Raw genomic sequence first — 10,794 nt, forward strand, 5'->3', positions numbered from 1 at the left:
TATATTTGTACATTTGTAAGCTCCTTACAGGTCATTTTAAATGCTCTTCAATAACCCCTCCCAGCTTATAAATGTCAAAAAAGTCCTTTATTGTGGCCTTGTTTGCTGTATATATATAACATAGATTTTCTCAAACTGCTGGATGAAATTCTTTCATTGTATATAATGTTATGTATTTTGTGCCTTCCCCTCTTGCAACCTGACATTGGATGATGTGATGATTTCTCATCAATTTCTGATTTAAAATTCATCATTTTTTAATGTCAGAGTGGTATAACCGTCCTGAGATAATGCAAAAAGTCTTAATATTAAAAGCCCATTGACTTTTTAGAATTACATGAGAATGTAAGTTCAAATATAACCCCAAAAAAACCGCATGATATTCATGATTCAAACATTCATATTTGAATAATGATAATAATAATCATCATTTTTACCTCGGACAATGTATTTGAAAACATTTTATAATATTTTTCTTTCTTTTCCCACAAATTCTTGTATTTTAAAATGGAACTCTAAAATCCATATATCTTGACACAAGATATTTTTTGTCATTGACTAGTTAAACTTAATGGCAAGATGAAACTAATTTAAAATGAGTTATGCTGGGATTCTAGAATCCTCAGAAAAGGTCACTGGAAGCCACATTTACTTAAGACTAATTTTGCATCTGTCTGAGGGCATCAGGCTAAAGGCCTCTTAAAATGTTTTTACATTTATGTTTTTGACAGAAATTATATGAGAATTTTGTGTAATTTAAGATTTTTTTCTGTGTTCTTGTCTTAATGTTGTACATGCGCACACACGCACACACACACACACACACGTTCATTGTAACTGCACATCTACAAAATATTTAATGCATTGAGATTTCAAACCTGTGGGATTTTCTATCCAAGTAATGAGGTGTACCAAGAAGGTTTGTAAATGATAAAGAATATTTGAAATATATTCATATATTTTTAACCGATATAAAACAACAATCTGCTTTTTGTAGTAATTTCAGACTGCCTATGATTATTCAAAAGTATGCTTTTGTTTGTTTGTGTCTGTTATCTAATATCTGTATATAATAATCATTATGTTTCATTGACTTTGTGAGTTTATTTCTGGTCTAGATTCTTTGGATCTTTAGACATGTAAATAGCGTTGATTTTGTCTTGTTTAATAATCAGATATGTCATTTGTTTTGACTCTAATTTCTTAATGGACGAATTTGTCTCAAATGCGTAGTGAAGTTGTATTTTTTTGCTGATTTTAATGTTGTCTGACGTCACCTAATTGAGATGGGAGATGTTTTCCCACTGTAGCCAATTGTACATTAGAAGCATACACTCATCGTACAGTCTTTGTCAGAACCACATGCTTTTTTTTAGACTAGTTCTACATGGAGGAAGTGCCTATTAATATTGTAATGTAAACAGCGATGAAGAATTGATTTTAATTTAACAAAAAGAAAGTTGCAGCTGTTATATGAAGCCATAATTGTATATAAAGGTATGACTATATGAACTAAGAATCTGTCTCTCTTTTTTTTAATGCTGAGAGCAGTGTGTTTGAATGTGTGTATTGTCTATCACATGTGTTATGAGTTTGTATGGGTGAGAGTGTGTACAAGTGAGTGAGATTAAATTACAGAACAGTGTCCTCACAGGAAATTTGCTCAAAATGGCTAATTGGCATCTGATGTTGTTAGGGGTACAGAAGAACATACATGAATCTAAAATTGCATATCAAGAAAAACAAGTGCTTTCGCTGTTAGTCACACAAGAATCAAAAGTCACTGTGCGCTTACTTTTATGTAAGGAAGACTAGACCAATCACAATTAAGTATGCAAACTGATGCACAAAAACATGAACGAACTGACCTTCGATAAATCGGTTGAAAGGTTGAATGATTTGTTCACAAATCGGATTGATCCATTTATGAGGTCCAAACAAGATTAGATTATCATTGGGAAACCAACAGTTACTTTTTTGACTTTTCGTAAAAAAAAAGCTATCATATCGCTTCAGAGGATTTAAAATAAATTTGTTATGCATTTTCATCAATTTTAATTACAAAATCTCTGGTCCCCGTTCGTTGTAATTGTCTGTTTTGTGTTTTTTTTTTTTTCATTTGTGTTAAAAGAAAGAAATAATCTCATACAGACTGGAGCTGCAAACTGTTTTCTCTCTTTTTTTTTTATCAACTAACAGACAGAAGTATGTTTATATATAATAAATGGAGTCGTAATGTTAAAAAGTTTCCAGGCTGAATTAACAGCAAGATAATAATAGGGCTCTGCTGTTCTTCCATATATGCTTTATTCCGGTTGTACTGAAAGTGAACAGGGTGAGACGGAGTACAGAGGATCTTTTTGGTATCGAGTTGAATCATTGGCTGACATCTCTGGTTAAGTGAAAGGGCAGCACGTTGTCCCCTCTCTTGCTGGGTCTGGGTCTCTGTGGTGGGTCAGGTCTGCTGAAGAATGTGACTAGACACATATGCTCCCCATATGTTCCTCTTGATGGATCTGCAGAGAGGGATTAGGAAGAAAGAGAAGAAGAGAGGCCACATTAGGACACTAGAACACTCTAGGAGTTCACTTTGCGGGACACACCAAGCAATGAACTCATAGACCTCTTTCTCACTGTCAGATAGGAATCTCTGTAACTTCTTCTAAGCTGTAGGGGTTTATTGTTAGTGAAGCTATGCACGCGAAACACATTTTTGTCGTGTTCTTGTCAATGTGTGTGTTCTTCTGATTTAGAGAGAGTTTCTGTTCAAAAGCATCACTGTATTTGAAGTTTTCTCGTGCCAACAATCAGGTTTCTTCATTTGTTTTTTTGGATGTAAAACCACACTGACCTCTTATAGGCCTTTGAAGATGCATCTAAATGGTCACACGGCCATTTTATGAGAATTCCACTGGGATTAGTTAATTCAATATATTCTTTATTTTGCATTTAAAGAGAAATGCATGCTTTATGTGTCTGATTGTAATGTTTAAAAAACATAAAATGAAAAATATATTTTTAATAAATATAAATAAGTCATATTGTGTAATATGTTTAAGTGAGTTGCATCGTTTCTTTTACAAGTAGACGTCTATTTGTGGCACAGGTTGTATTCAGTTTAAATGCATCCACCTGCATACACACACCTGCAATTTCTACATATGCGCATGGACAATTTCTTTAAGACATGGAGGCTTTTAATGGAAACATTTCTTGTTCCCCCTTCTTCCCCTGTTTTAAAGTGTCCATGGTGAGGCTCAGGCCACGGTTTGTTCAAAAAGGAAGTGAGACTGCGTGTCTCTCCTCAGCCAGAAACCACCAGGCAAACTTTCAGCTGCCAAAATAGAACCCCATTGAGCCTTCAGCTGAAGTTCATGGAGTTCAGCAAAAGTGTGTCAGCATGCAACACACTCACACTGGGTCAGGTAGACCTACGCTATAGAAAGATCTATTAAGCTGTCATTCATTCATTCATTCATTCAAAAAAAAAAAAAAATGAAAGTCTGTTATTAGAATCTTAAAACCCCGAATTTAAAAAGTTATTTTAGTGCTTGTAGAAAAACTTATTCTTCTTTTGGAAGGTTTTTTTTTCTTTCTTTTTTTAATGGTGCACTATAAATTCTCTTCCTGTGTCATGGTTAAAATGAATTGAAATTGAATTTAATTGAAATTATGACTTCTTTCAAAAAAGAACCATGAAAGTGGTCCATGTGACTTCAGCACTACATTTTTACCATGATTTACATTAGACATGTAAAAATTTTAATATATACACCCCCCCCCCCCCCCCCCCAAAAAAAACTTCAATTTTAGAACCAGAATAATTTGTGTTGGCAGTGTGTGTACACAACTACCCTGTAATGATAAAATCCACCCAGTAATTTTTTATTTTATTTTTTATCTCATTAAATCATTTGCCTTTTCTCAAATTGAGCCAATCTTGACGTCACACAGTCAGGCCCCTCCCACGATAGTTTGATTGACAGTAATGTTTCAGCACAGACTGGACTGGCGTCTTCCCTTAGACCCGCCCTGAGTGAGCTGTCGTCTGTCCGCCATTGTTTCACCACCGGAGCAGATGTAGGCAAGATTGTCTCCTAAGCGATTGAGGTGTTCTGTTGTTGGATGTAATAATGAACATAGCTAATGAGCAAGTTTCACGATGAATGCACCTACAGCAGTGAGAAGTGAACACACCGTGAACACAACCAGAGCAGTGGGCAGCTATAGATCCAGCATCATGAGAGCAACTAGGGGTTTAGTACTTTGCTCAAGGGCACTTCAGCCATGGGTATTGAGGGTGCCATATACATCATATATCAAATATATGATGTATATGGCATAAAAAACTAAATGCAGAATAAATACTACAAAAAAATAATAAATGTAGTGGCCCCCTGGAGTTGTGTCACTGGTGTTACCGTTTACCACAATATATATATATTTTTTTTTAAAACACTGATGACATCACTTGACTTCCTTCTTCCTATTTCCTAAAGATCTATGAAAAAGGCCCATGATAAGTCCATTGTCTCTTTTCAGTTATCAGAAATGTTCTCATTTATCTCATGATTTCATATGAAGCTTTTAGTTGAAGTCACTGGTATGACCTAATTTATTGTCAGGGAATTGTTAAAAACTAGAATACAAATGGATTAACTACTTATTATAGTGAATATACCATGACTGACAACATGTGGTTTGAAACCTTCCAGCAGGCATTTTTAAAAAATGCATTTTCATTAAAATTGTAACTGGTGTTACTGTCACTGGTGTCACCTTCCTTATGGATAACAACAGTAAAAATCAGTATATCAGGTATTATGTATGTCACTGGTGAATCATTGTGTCACTGGTTGTACTGTGTTTTTTTTCCCTTTCACATTAAATAAATACAACATAATCTCCTTATTTCTTGCACTTTCACTATTTTTCTGTAACTCTGACGACATGTTCTGGAAAAAAAATCAAGAAATAATATTTAATAAAAACCTTTAATATTGTCAAAGTGGTACATGTGTTCTTTAAATAATTGCACAAAAAAGAAAAAGGAAAAAAAAAAAACGCTCTCATTTATATAGGCTATATTCATAAAGTCAAGAGGTAATCTAATAATGTGGTCTAAGATTAAATGTTAGAAAAAGAAATACATTTTAAGACATCTTGCCTCGCCAAACATGGACATTTCTGTAGAATGACCTTACATGACTAACTCCCTATATTTAGTAAACCATGCCTGCATACAGTATGTCTCTCTTCATCTGTTTATTGCAACCATGTGACACATAAACTTTAAGTCTGGAGTTTCGTTGTTGTTCTGAGCTGAAATTTAAACAAACCAAAAATCGAAATGTTCCACAGAAATGTGAAATATCAGAAAAGCACATTAAATCTCACAGTTCTGGCTTTGATTAGCACTGCCTCTCTCATTTTACTGTTTGTCTTTCACTTTTTCTCCTTTGTAAACACTCATTCACACTCCCTCTTTTCTCAGTTTGGATTTTACTTTTACAGATAAGCGATCCAATCAGTTTTTGGGTCTGGTTCTCCTCAGATCAACTGCTTGAAGCCCTCTGGCGCTGCTAGAAAGTCTTGTTAAACTGTGAAAGTGGAAGAAAACTTGCAGGGAGTGCTGACAGCTTTGATACATGGAAAACATAAAGCGAGCTGAGAGCAGTTTAGTTGTGAGAGGCGCAAATATGATTATTACCCTGTATCTTAGATCCATCTATGCTGTGAGTTCATTATAGTTGCTTGGCTGTGCATTGGATATGATGGTAATATTGCGACTGAGGTTGCCCTTCATGCCCTTTTGGTTAATTTGTTATGAGACACAAGTAGTCAATCCATTAATTTGTTTAATTGGCAGCTTTTGCAACTTGTATTACACCAATTTAGGGACTGTCTGCCCAAAGGATGATGTCTTTTGTTATATTTGAAGCATATCCGTTACATATACTGTTAAAAAAATAAGCATACATCATATTTATTTGGCTGTGGATATACTGCTTCCAGTTATTTTGAGTTTAAAGATGCTTACTTGTAGACCACAGCACCACTTGCTAACTTCGTTTGTTTTGCAGACATTTGGCCTTTGCTGATGATGTCATGGAAAGTACATGTACAATGACTAAAGGCTAAAGTCTGCTTTTAAATGTGAGGAGTAACCATGGCGATTGGAGATCGCTTGGAGGTTGATAGCAGAGGATGATTAGATGAAGGAAACAGCTGACATCCTGTCGTTTGGAGCATACAGATACAGTTAGAAAAGAATAATTCAGCACTGGTGTCAAGAATATTTTTACAATATGTAAATTACAGCTGATTTGAGTAATTTTATTTCAAGGTTACTATATATATATATATATATATATATACAGTACAGACCAAAAGTTTGGACACACCTTCTCATTCAAAGAGTTTTCTTTATTTTCATGACTATGAAAATTGTAGAGTCACACTGAAGGCATCAAGGGCTATTTGACCAAGAAGGAGAGTGATAGGGTGCTGCGCCAGATGACCTGGCCTCCACAGTCACCGGACCTGAACCCAATCAAGATGGTTTAGGGGTGAGCTGGACCGCAGACAGAAGGCAAAAGGGCCAACAAGTGCTAAGCATCTCTCGGGGAACTCCTTCAAGACTGTTGGAAGACCATTTCAGGTGACTACCTCTTGAAGCTCATCAAGAGAATGCCAAGAGTGTGCAAAGCAGTAATCAAAGCAAAAGGTGGCTACTTTGAAAAACCTAGAATACGACATATTTTCAGTCGTTTCACACTTTTTTGTTATGTATATAATTCCATATATAATTCCACATGTGCTAATTTGGCTGGTCCTGCGACTTATACAGGTTCTTCTCAAAAAATTAGCATATTGTGATAAAGTTCATTATTTTCCATAATGTAATGATAAAAATTAAACTTTCATATATTTTAGATTCATTGCACACCAACTGAAATATTTCAGGTCTTTTATTGTTTTAATACTGATGATTTTGGCATACAGCTCACCCAAAATTCCTATCTCAAAAAATTAGCATATTTCATCCGACCAATAAAAGAAAAGTGTTTTTAATACAAAAAAGTCAACCTTCAAATAATTATGTTCAGTTATGCACTCAATACTTGGTCGGGAATCCTTTTGCAGAAATGACTGCTTCAATGTGGCGTGGCATGGAGGCAATCAGCCTGTGGCACTGCTCAGGTGTTATGGAGGCCCAGGATGCTTCGATAGCGGCCTTAAGCTCATCCAGAGTGTTGGGTCTTGCGTCTCTCAACTTTCTCTTCACAATATCCCACAGATTCTCTATGGGGTTCAGGTCAGGTGAGTTGGCAGGCCAACTGAGCACAGTAATACCATGGTCAGTAAACCATTTACCAGGGGTTTTGGCACTGTGAGCAGGTGCCAGGTCGTGCTGAAAAACGAAATCTTCATCTCCATAAAGCTTTTCAGCAGATGGAAGCATGAAGTGCTCCAAAATCTCCTGATAACTAGCTGCATTGACCCTGCCCTTGATAAAACACAGTGGACCAACACCAGCAGCTGACATGGCACTCCAAACCATCACTGACTGTGAGTACTTGACACTGGACTTCAGGCATTTTGGCATTTCCTTCTCCCCAGTCTTCCTCCAGACTCTGGCACCTTGATTTCCGAATGACATGCAAAATTTGTCCAAAAGTCCAGTGCTGCTTCTCTGTAGCCCATGTCAGGGGCTTCTGCCGCTGTTTCTGGTTCAAAAGTGGCTTGACCTTGGGAATGCGGCACCTTTAGCCCATTTCCTGCACACGCCTGTGCACGGTGGCTCTGGATGTTTCTACTCCAGACTCAGTCCACTGCTTCCGCAGGTCCCCCAAGGTCTGGAATCGGTCCTTCTCCACAATCTTCCTCAGGGTCCGGTCACCTCTTCTCGTTGTGCAGCTTTTTTTGCCACACTTTTTCCTTCCCACAGACTTCCCACTGAGGTGCCTTGATACAGCACTCTGGGAACAGCCTATTCATTCAGAAATTTCTTTCTGTGTCTTACCCTCTCGCTTAAGGGTGTCAATGATGGCCTTCTGGACAGCAGTCAGGTTGGCAGTCTTACCCATGATTGCGGTTTTGAGTAATGAACCAGGCTGGGAGTTTTTAAAAGCCTCAGGAATCTTTTGCAGGTGTTTAGAGTTAATTAGTTGATTCAGATGATTAGGTTAATAGCTCGTTTAGAGAACCTTTTCATGATATGCTAATTTTTTGAGATAGGAATTTTGGGTTTTCATGAGCTGTATGCCAAAATCATCAGTATTAAAACAATAAAAGACCTGAAATATTTCAGTTGGTGTGCAATGAATCTAAAATATATGAAAGTTTAATTTTTATCATTACATTATGGAAAATAATGAACTTTATCACAATATGCTAATTTTTTGAGAAGGACCTGTAGTCAGGTGTGACTTATTTATCAAAATTCATTTGACATGAACCGAGAGAAATGAACCAAGAGAAAACATTACCGTCTACAGCCGCCAGAGGGCGCTCTATGCTGCTCAGTGCTCCTGTAGTCTATCACTGAGAAGCATAGAGCGCCCTCTCGTGGCTGGAGACGGTAATGTTTTCTCTAGGTGCATTAGGCTATCTATGTTTCATTACGGAGGCTCCATGTGACGACTGGGTGAAGGAGAAGCTGGAAACAAGTGCGAGTATGAACAATATTTAATGAAAACAAAACAAAACAAACAAGCATACAAACAACGCTGGGAAGACGACAATCCAAGATGGTGAAGGCGGTGAGTAATCCAGATGGTGGTGGAGAGTTGGCAGCAGGAGAGGATGGCACAGGAACTGCGGGGAATCCAGCCGAAGGTAAGTGATGATGCTTGTGAAGGTGCGATGCGTGGATGAGGTTCCGGGGGAAGACACGGATATCCAAACGCAGAACAACACAGAAGCAAAGAACAGTTACCTAAATGAAACAATGCTCTCACAAACACAAGACGTGAGACAAGCCATTATATAGGGAGAGAGTGATGAGTGACAGCTGCTGCTGATGACAATTAACGGAGACGCCCACAAGCTAATCAGTGCAGACGCGAAACACACAGACTTCACCACAAAGTGCAAAACCCAGAGATCCCAGAAGGGCCTACCTGCTGATTGTAATCATCAATCATCAAGGGAGTGATCCAATATGTCCCTAGCAGGTACCCATCTCCTCTCCTCTGGACCGTAACCTTCCCAGTCCACTAGGTACTGGAATCCTCGCCCCATCTCGAGTCCAGAATGCGATTAACAGAATAAGTCGGTTCCCCATCTACGAGACGCGGCGGCGGGGGAACCGGAGTAGGCGGATTAATACGTGCATAAAACACGGGTTTAATTTTGGACACATGAAAGGCGGGGTGTATCCTCCTGTACGCTGGAGGTAGTTTGAGGCAGACTGTCACTGGACTAATGATCTTGGTGATAGTAAATGGGCCAATAAATTTGGAAGCTAACTTGTTAGATACAGATCGCAGAGGAATGTTATTGGTAGAAAGCCACACTTTTTGACCCACGACGTAAACGGGAGGCTTTGACCGGTGGCGATCGGCTTTAGCCTTAGTGCGCTCCCTCATCCGGAGCAGAGTCTCGCGGGCTCTGGTCCAGGTGTGGTGGCACCTCTGGACAAACGCGTGAGCGGAGGGGACCGCGACTTCAGATTCCAGACTGGGAAAAACTGGTGGCTGGTAACCTAAGCTGCACTGGAACGGAGAAAGGCCCGTGGCTGACACTGGTAACGAATTGTGAGCGTACTCCACCATAGAGAGTTGTTGGCTCCAGAAAGAAGGATTCTTGGAGACCAAACATCGCAACGTCCTCTCTAAATCTTGGTTGGCTCGCTCAGACTGCCCGTTACTTTGGGGATGATAACCCGAAGACAAGCTAACTGACGCTCCCAGCAATTTACAAAACTCTTTCCAAAATTTGGATATAAATTGAGATCACCTGTCAGAAACCACGTCTACCGGGAGGCCATGAAGCCGAAAGACGTGATCTAGGACAGTGACCGCTGTCTCCTTGGCTGTCTGTAATTTGGGCAAGGGAATGAAATGTGCCGCCTTCGAGAACCGGTCCACTACGGTCAAAACGACCGTCATGCCATTAGAGGGCGGGAGGGCGGTAACAAAATCTAGTGTGATGTGGGACCAGGGTCTTGAAGGGACAGACAGCGGTTGAAGGAGCCCATCAGGAGGTTGGTTAGATGACTTACCACTGGCGCAAACTGAGCAAGCCAGAACAAAATCGCGGACGTCACGAGCCATAAGTGGTCACCAGAATCGTTGTTTAACTAACCCATTAGTTCGACTTATCCCTGGATGACAAGCAATGTTAGAGCAGTGACCCCACTGAATGACTTTGGACCTTAACTCCTCCGGCACAAATAAACGGTTTGGTGGACAACCAGGCGGAGGTGTTACCCCTTCTAAGGCCGTCTTGACCTTCCACTCGACCTCCCATACGAGTGCTGAGACGACTACTTTCTCAGGTAAAATACACTCGGGAGTCACCGGGCGGGCGGAGGGATCAAAAAGACGTGATAAAGAATCAGGTTTGATATTTTTGGAACCCGGGCGGTACGATAAAGTAAAATCAAAGCGACCAAAAAAAGTGCCCACCGAGCCTGCCTGGAATTGAGTCTTTTGGCAGTTCTAATGTACTCTAAATTCTTATGATCGGTCCAAACCATGAAAAGTACCCCTGAGCCTTCCAGCCAGTGACGCCACTCCTCTAAAGCTAATTTGACGGCCAACAATTCTCTGTTACCAATGTCATAAT

Source organism: Carassius carassius, chromosome 45 (assembly GCF_963082965.1).
Source record: "Carassius carassius chromosome 45, fCarCar2.1, whole genome shotgun sequence".
Taxonomy (NCBI): Eukaryota; Metazoa; Chordata; class Actinopteri; order Cypriniformes; family Cyprinidae; genus Carassius; species Carassius carassius.